Below are 8349 nucleotides of genomic sequence, written 5' to 3'. Positions count from 1 at the left end.
GGTATTGGTGGTTGTGGTATTTACAGACCTTCCCATGAGACCGGGTTGGTTAACGTTTAAATAAATGTTTTGCTACGTTTTATCGGGGCTACACGCGCACCTGGTGAGCAGGTGGATGTGGGAGTCAGGTGACCAGGATTGGTGGGAACAGGGTTTGAAATACAAGGGAGCTACAGGGGAGCTACATGGACCTCAACTCCCCAGAAAGCTTGAGTACTGAAACACCCCCCAACCCTGAAAAATAATCTCCCCCGAAAGCCACGGTGCAATTCGAACGCTGGGTGGGAAAGTCCCGAGGGCATCTGGTAGACAAGTGGAGGTCTAGGAAGTGCTTCAGAAATGCATGATGGGCCTGGGTTAAGTGATGGCTGGAGGCGGGGGGGCTGACTGAGCAAAATAAAAACGACTGAGGCAGCAGTCGTGACGGAGAGGTATGCAGACGCCTCATGTTAGCTGTTGGACAACACACACAGAGAAGCAATCTTTTCACAACATTCTCATTTATTAACTCAAATTTTTCTGACATTTTAGGTGCTCAGAAAGCAAAATATTCCCCAACTTCATCAGTCGACCGGTAGCTGACACTTGGAACATGGACGGTCCACATAAACAGATCATTTCTCCTGTTTTTTCCTTTCGCTGGTTCCTCTCTCTCTGCTGTTTATTCGACTGAAGTGACTCATCACTCGGCAGCGCTGGGACTCGTCTCCCAGCTCAGCGCGCTCTCATCGTTTCCCTGGCAAAAACTAAAATTAGGCGAGTTTTTTAGCGCCAGCAGAAAGTGTCTCTCCACAGTAAGCTTTTATTTTGAGAGGCATCCCTCCCATCTAATGTGCTGCAGGCATTCACACACACTCACATATGGGTACAAATGTGTACAGACAAACACCAGCAATCCCTACAGTGTCTGACTCAGTGTGTGTGTGTGTGTGAGCATGAGGTGGACATTTTTACAGCCTTTAGTCAGCTGGTAAATATTACATGACTACTGAGCCCATGTGATCGATGGTTTTCTGGGGCGGTTTCCTCATAAGCCACATTAATAACTTATTCAACCAGGAAGATTTGGACTACATATCAGCTGTTTTAATGCACAGATTGTGTTATAACTGCAACCAAAATGTTGTCTGATCTGTTGACATAGATAAATAGTTTTAAAAGTTGATTATTTGTTGAATATATTAAAGGTGCATCATGACAATTACTAGTAATAATAAGCCAGTACGTTGCTGCAAGTCAAATCACAATAAGCTAACAGAAGAACTAACCACTGTAGGTTTAGATAAATTTAAAACCACACCATGTTTAAATACCGTCGAAGTAATTACAGTATTTGTAAGGTATGCTTTTACACCGATTACCCTCACTGTTCAAGTAGACAAGCTTGTAAAGCTACCAAAAAGTAGCCTGCTGACGGCTTTGTCTGTCACGTGACACTCGTATTGTAGGTCGTAGTGGTCCATAAAGAGCCTCCTCTCAGATACTTTCAGCTGCCTTTATGGCAGTAGAAGAAGTATTCAGATCCTTTACTTGACTAAAAGTCACCATAACTAATAAGTAACTAATACCACACTGTAAAAATACTCCACTACAAGTAAAAGTCCAGCATTCAAAACCTTACTGAAGTAAAAATTTGTAAGTATTATCTGTAGGGTTGTCAAAATTAACGCAATATTAACGCAAATTTATTTTAACGTCACTAATGTTTTTAAATTAAAGGTTTAAGAGGCAGAGTGTAGATACTGGTATCATATGAAACTAGAAAACTTAAAGAATCTATAGGTACCAACCATGTCATACTAGCTTGTCACGAAGGAGGCTAAATAGCGCTCCAAACTTGGAAAAAATGACATGAACATTTTCAAAGGGGTCCTTTGACCTCTGACCTCCAGATATGTGAATGTAAATGGGTTCTATGGGTACCCACGAGTCTCCCCTTTACAGAAATACCCACTTTATGATAATCACATGCAGTTTGGGGCAAGTCATAGTCAAGTCAGCACACTGACACACTGACAGCTGTTGTTGCCTGTTGGGCTGTAGTTTGACATGTTATGATTGGAGCATATTGTTTTATGCTAAATGCATTTCTGTTTCCAAAAAAACAAGATGGCGACAGCCAAAAATCAAGATCGCGACGGCAAAAAAACAATATGGCGATGCCCAAAAACCAAGATGGTGACGGGCCAAAAAACAATATGGCGATGTCCAAAAACCAAGATGGTGACGGCCAAAAACCATGATGGCCGTGGCCAAAAACCAAGATGGCGATGGCCAAAAACCAAGATGGCGACAGTCAAAAATCTAAATGGCGACGGCCAAATACCAAGATGGCGACAACCAAAAACCACGATGGCCATGGCCAAAAAACAAAATGGTGATGGCAAAAATTTAAGATGGCGAGGGCCAAAAACCAAGATGCCGACGACCAAAATGCCAAACGTGGGGCTTCAAAACCGTAATCCACAAGCCAATGGGTGACGCCACATTGACTATGTCCACTTCTTATATACAGTCTATGATCGTGGCTGTGACTTGAGTTTCTTTCATCAGTGTCTGAAACATGAATGTATATCTACTGCAGTACTGGACAGTAAAACTTCAGATCGCTAACACAAGAGTATTTTATTAGCATACTGTATCCCATGAGTCTTTTCCACTGGCACACTGTCAAAGCCTCATGGGAGTTTTACCTCAATGTGTTGGATTTCTACTGCTGGCGGCCATATGCTGAGTGTCTGGAGACAAACAAACACATACTGTAAAAAATAAAATATATATTTTTAATGGAGAACTGGCGCATGATGGCATTTTGTTTAAAGAGTTGTGGGATGTAAATGTTGTTGTTTGAAGCGTCTCAGCTGCTCTCGGGTCAGTCCGACGCTTGTTTAATTTGTCTCCAGGTTTCAGGAGGCGGGAACGTGTCTGCAGGCGAGTGGGAGGCAGGAGCAAAAAAAAAAACACCTTTCTTCCTCGTCAAACAGTGACCTTTAAGGTGACGAGCGGCTGTGGCGGTATGATTTATACAGATGTGTGTGTGTGTGTGTGTGTGTGTCAATGATAGTCAGGAGGTAGGGAGAAACATCTCTTTCACACATACAAGGGCTGGGTGTGTGTGGAGGAGTAAAGATGAGCGGCTGGTATCTTAGCAACAGCACGTTAAAGGAGGAGAGGGGAGAATGCGTCGGTGAAGGTGGATGGTGTACCAAACTACTGAGACTCTGCACACGCACACACACACACACACATTCATTCATTCATGTCAAGACTCAACACTAATGGGGTAGTTTGTAGCCGGAGCCCCTGGACAGCAGACAAAAGGTTTTCTGTTTGAGCTCCATGTTGTTCAGGTCGGAGTCACAGAGAGTTGTTTCGTGTTTTCAGGACTTCTGCACCATTTTGAAAGCTGATACTGATGTTTATTTTGGTCAAAAGCTACCGGAAATATTTCATATTCAGCTAACTTTTATGCCATAATATGTAAGTTCAAAACCCCTCTGAAACACTAAGTATGTTTGCATCCACCTGTTTTCCATGTGCATTTTCAATTTGTACGCGGAAAAATCCAAATATAAGTCTATTAAGTCTAATCTTAAGTTTATCTAATAAGTTTTTAAGCTTGGCTAAGGTGGAAAATTTGCCAAATCGATAAAAAAGACATGGCTCATATACCCCCGCTCACTGCTTGACCCCTAGTAAAGTAGGGCCAAAGGTTTTGCCATTTTGGATCTAATGAAATTAGTCTATTGAGCACAATCTTGCTTGTTATTAGCTGACCTTCCTCAAGTCCAGGGTGCCTTGGGCATAATTTTGAGTTCACTTTCTTTGCAAAGGGAATATATGGTGTTTAAAGGACTAGTTCAACATTTTTGGATATACACACATTTGCTTTCTTGACAAGAGTTAGTTGAGAACAATGAATGTGAAGTATGAAGCTAGAGTCAGCAGATGATTAGCTTAGCTTAGCATAAAGACTGGAAGCAGAGGGGAATAGGTAGCTTTGTTCTGGCTAAAATGTCTACCTACACATCTAAAGCTCTTCTTGTTTGTTTAATTCGTACAAATAACAACATTTAAAAACTAGGGCTGTCAACGCAAATTTGTTTTAATGCCTTTTTAAAGCTAAAGTGAAGATACTGACATCATATGAAACTAAAAAAACCTAAGGAATCCATTGGTATACCAACCATGTCATACTAGCTTGACACTAAGAAGGCTTGATAACGCTCCAAACTTCCGCTTAATTTTGGCGAGGAAAAACTGGCATGGCCTTTTGTCTTAGCAAGGTAGAAAATTTCCTAAATCGATAAAAAGACATGGCTCACATACCCTCGCTCACTGCTTGCCCCCTACTAAAGTAGAGCCAAAGGTTTTGCCATTTTGGAACTAATGAAATTAGTCTATTGAGCACAATCTAGCTTGTTATTAGATCACTGTCCTCAAGTCCAGGGTGTCTTGGGAATACATGTTGGGCACCCTGGACTTCTTACCTCAAAAAGGAACAAATTATCATATCTCCTTTAAAATGGGTCATGTAGTTGACATTAAAGGGAATTTCATGGCAACTGTAAAAGCTGCATCATTATTTCACCACAGGAGTAGTCATAAATATTCAATATAGACATGGAAATCATAGAAAAATAGGTTCAGCTGTGTCTGAAATGAGAGAGAGGAATCCTGTATGTACTTTATATTGCATGGGTAATCACATTGTATGTTCTCTGGTTGCTTTTGGTCTGCTGGAATTTCTTTGCAATGACTTCTCTTAGTTCAGCATTTCTCGCTTGATCGATACCAAACATTTTTACTCACTATGCAAAATGGCCCCATTTTGTTATAATGTTTATTATATTACTAAAGTATAATTACTGATGCATTAATGAGTTCATCACTTTAATGTTGCAGCTGGTAAATGTGGAGCTCATTTTAATTACTTTATATACTGCTGGGTAGCTTCATCTATAATAATAAGACATCATTTATCTGTTGATTTATAGTTTGTATTTATAATCTGAATCTGCAAATTAACTAAAGCTGTCAAATAAATGTAGAGGAGTAAAAAGTACAATATTTGTCCCGCTGAAATGTAGTGAAGTAGAAGTTTAAAGTAGCATAAAATGGAAATACTCAAGTAAAGTACCTCAAAATTGTGCTTTAGTACAATACTTGAGGACTTGGTTACATTCCACCACTGGTCTGGTGGAATGTATCACATATCATTTTTCTATTTTCATTAATAAATACGGCAGCAACAATGTCAGTGATGACAGCGGTGACAGCAGTGATGACACATGCTTTAATAAAAAACTGAAACACTTTTAACCTATCATACTGTATGTCATGCTAATACCTTTTCACCTTGTATAAAATGTATAATATACTGACAAGTAAATGTTACCATTTACTCTTATTGAATGTAATTTGCTTCATTCTAAGTTTCAATCAAACATTAAGATATAAGTGGAAAAAACTGTTCACAAAACATAATAGACATGACCACTGACTATCAATTTAGCCACAAATTCACAGACTGATACGGTCCAGCCATATACTCGGTTTGACCGAGTCTTATTTAGTTTCATGTGATGTCAGTATCTAGCTAGTATTTAGCTTTAAAACAGCATTAAAACAAATTTGCGTTGACAGCCCAAGTTTTTAAATGTTGTTATTTGTACGAATTAAACAAACAAGATGAACTTTAGATGTGTAGGTAGACATTTTGGCCAGAACAGAGCTACCTATTCCCCTCTGCTTCCAGCCTTTATGCTAAGCTAAGCTAATCATCTGCTGACTCTAGCTTCATACTTCACATTCATTCTTCTCTACTAACTCTTGTCAAGAAAGCAAATGTGTGTATATCCAAAACAAATGTTGAACTAGTCCTTTAAACACAATGAACTCCCTTTGCAAAGAAAGTGAACTCTTCCAGGCGATGAACAACACTGACTGGATATCAGTCCGTCTTTGGTTGCCGGATCACACAGAGAGAAGAGGGCTCCAGCTGCTATTTCAAATTGAGTCCGACATCTTTTTTCTTTTTCTTAACTGCCTTCCCCCCGTTGTCGTCCTCGTTTTGTGTCTCCCCCTCAACTTCTATCAAATCTAAATCTGTACTTTTTGGCCCGTCTTGTTTTGATGATGCCTCTTCACCTCTCTCTGGCTGTCTGTCTCACTTTCTCCATCTCACACCGTCACACCCACACTTCTGAGAGGTGTTTCTCTCTTCCAGGGTGTGAATGGGATTGGCTTCACTGGGGACCAGAAAAGATGCATGGATGGATGAACTGAGAGATGATGGGGGGAGGAGAGGGATGGAGATGGAGGTAAAGAGAGAGAGAGAGAAAGAGAGAGAGAGAAGGGCTTTCGTGACTCGGATCTGACCTGATTCTGATTCGCAAATAAACCCCTTTTCTGTTAGTAAACATGATGAGGTATTTTGTGGGCGGAGCGTTAAGTGGAGGCAGAAAAATTCTTCTGAACACGTTAGTTAACGCTGGCTAGCAAGTAATGTTGGCTTGTTTTTTTAACAATGGCTGAAGAAAATACTAATTTCTCTCAATATGTTCAGTCACTCACTCTCCAGGATCACGAGTGTTAGTTGAGTTGAAATAGTTAGCTAAGAGTAGCTAATGGATAAACTGTTGAAATAGTTAGCAGAAAGTTAACATTAACCAATGGGACCAGATTAGTTAGTTTAGTAGGTTGTAACGTTATCCAGCAGTCACGTGTTGCATTAGCAGGTTATTATCCAGGATCCAGGAAAATGGCACTTGACCTTGGTAGCATGCTATCAGAGGTAGGAGTGGTGTGTTTTTTAAAGTCAGTTGGTGTCTTTACTCTCTTCCTCCACCTCCTGGTGCAGAAACATGTGCGATGGAGGTGAAACTTTGCAGTAGATAAACCTGCACTTCCATGTGCGTGTCTTTAAAGACTGAGGTACTGATTTACTAAATATAAAAGCAAGAATAGAAGCTCCTTCTATGTAAGACACTGAGCTTGTCTACACCATGAGAAATACTGGATGTGCACATTTTCTCGCTGGAAGATATTCTGTGATGTAAAATCAGTTTTTATTCGCGGGAAGAAAATTGAAGTCTGAGGAATCGTGGAGCAGGGATGGCGAGGAAAGGGATGCTGAGGGAGATGGCAGGCTGAAGGACAGAGTGTCAGTTAAAAGATATGTCAAAGTGAGGTGGGAAGGTGAGGAGGGAAGATGAGAAGCAGATGTGTTCAGAGAGGAAGAAGGTCTTTGGCACCGAGCAATAGCCTCCTCCCACTGGGTGTCATTACAGCCTCAGAGCCTCTGATCAGTGGCTTTAAAGACTCCACAGGGCCACACAGCGCTAAGCCGGACATGATCACAGCACAATGACATGACTCATTCCAGCGACTCCCTGCCTACGACCTCCGACCTTCACTTCTGTGACATTTTTTGTCTGTTGATGATTTTAACGAGGACACAGAAGCAGAACAAAGGAATGTGTCAGCGTGCAAACATTTGCTAATTAGCACTAAACACAATGTGGAGCTGAGGGTTATGGGAATGTCAGACATAATCTAAAGTAAGGGACAAACTGAAATTACCTGTACAAACTTTCATGTCAATCCATCCAATAGTTGTAAAGACACAACACTAAAACTAAAACCCAAACGTGTCAAACTACTGGTGGTGCTGCAGGAGAAGTCAGGGTATTAACCGAAGTCAGTCGGATTCATCCTCTGATTAAAAGGAAATATTCAGCGATCCACGGCTGTCCTGAATACCATTTTTTGCGCTTCGAAGCTTTGGTGAGAAATATTCAAAGATATTCGAAGCTGGTGCCTGGAGCTTCGATATCCGTCTGAGAATAACTAATGATATAAATAATGTTGTGGGATTATTCCTTCTTTCTTTCTTTCTTTCTTTCATTATTTATTTCAAAAACAAAAAAACAAAGCATTCAAATATTGATTTGGAGGTTGGTTACCATGGTAACGGTCGAAGCTTCGAAGCATTCAGTAGCACAAAGGCTAACCCAGTAGCACAAAGACTAACCCAGTAGCACAAAGGCTAACCCAGTAGCACAAAGACTAACCCAGTAGCACAAAGGCTAACCCAGTAGCACAAAGACTAACCCAGTAGCGCAAAGACTAACCCAGTAGTGCAAAGACTAACCCAGTAGCGCTAAGACTAACCCTGTAGTGCAAAGACTAACCCAGTAGCACAAAGACTAACCCAGTAGCGCAAAGACTAACCCAGTAGTGCAAAGACTAACCCAGTAGCACAAAGGCTAACCCAGTAGCGCAAAGACTAACCCAGTAGCGCAAAGACTAACCCAGTAGTGCAAAGACTAACCCAGTAGCACAAAG

The 8349-nt window shown here is 40.9% G+C and overlaps 1 long non-coding RNA gene across 1 annotated transcript in view; it reads right to left on the bottom strand.

Annotated features, from left to right (window-relative positions):
- Positions 1 to 497: 497 nt before the first annotated feature.
- LOC119504326 overlaps positions 498 to 8349 on the bottom strand; it is a 35856-nt gene continuing 28004 nt past the window's right edge. The window contains exon 3 of the long non-coding RNA XR_005210542.1: positions 498 to 746. This is a non-coding gene — a long non-coding RNA (uncharacterized LOC119504326). The remainder of the gene's footprint in view (positions 747 to 8349) is intronic.

This window comes from Sebastes umbrosus, chromosome 2 (genome assembly GCF_015220745.1).
Source record: "Sebastes umbrosus isolate fSebUmb1 chromosome 2, fSebUmb1.pri, whole genome shotgun sequence".
NCBI classification, from domain to species: domain Eukaryota; kingdom Metazoa; phylum Chordata; class Actinopteri; order Perciformes; family Sebastidae; genus Sebastes; species Sebastes umbrosus.
This window is presented reverse-complemented; position numbering and strand designations above follow the sequence as displayed.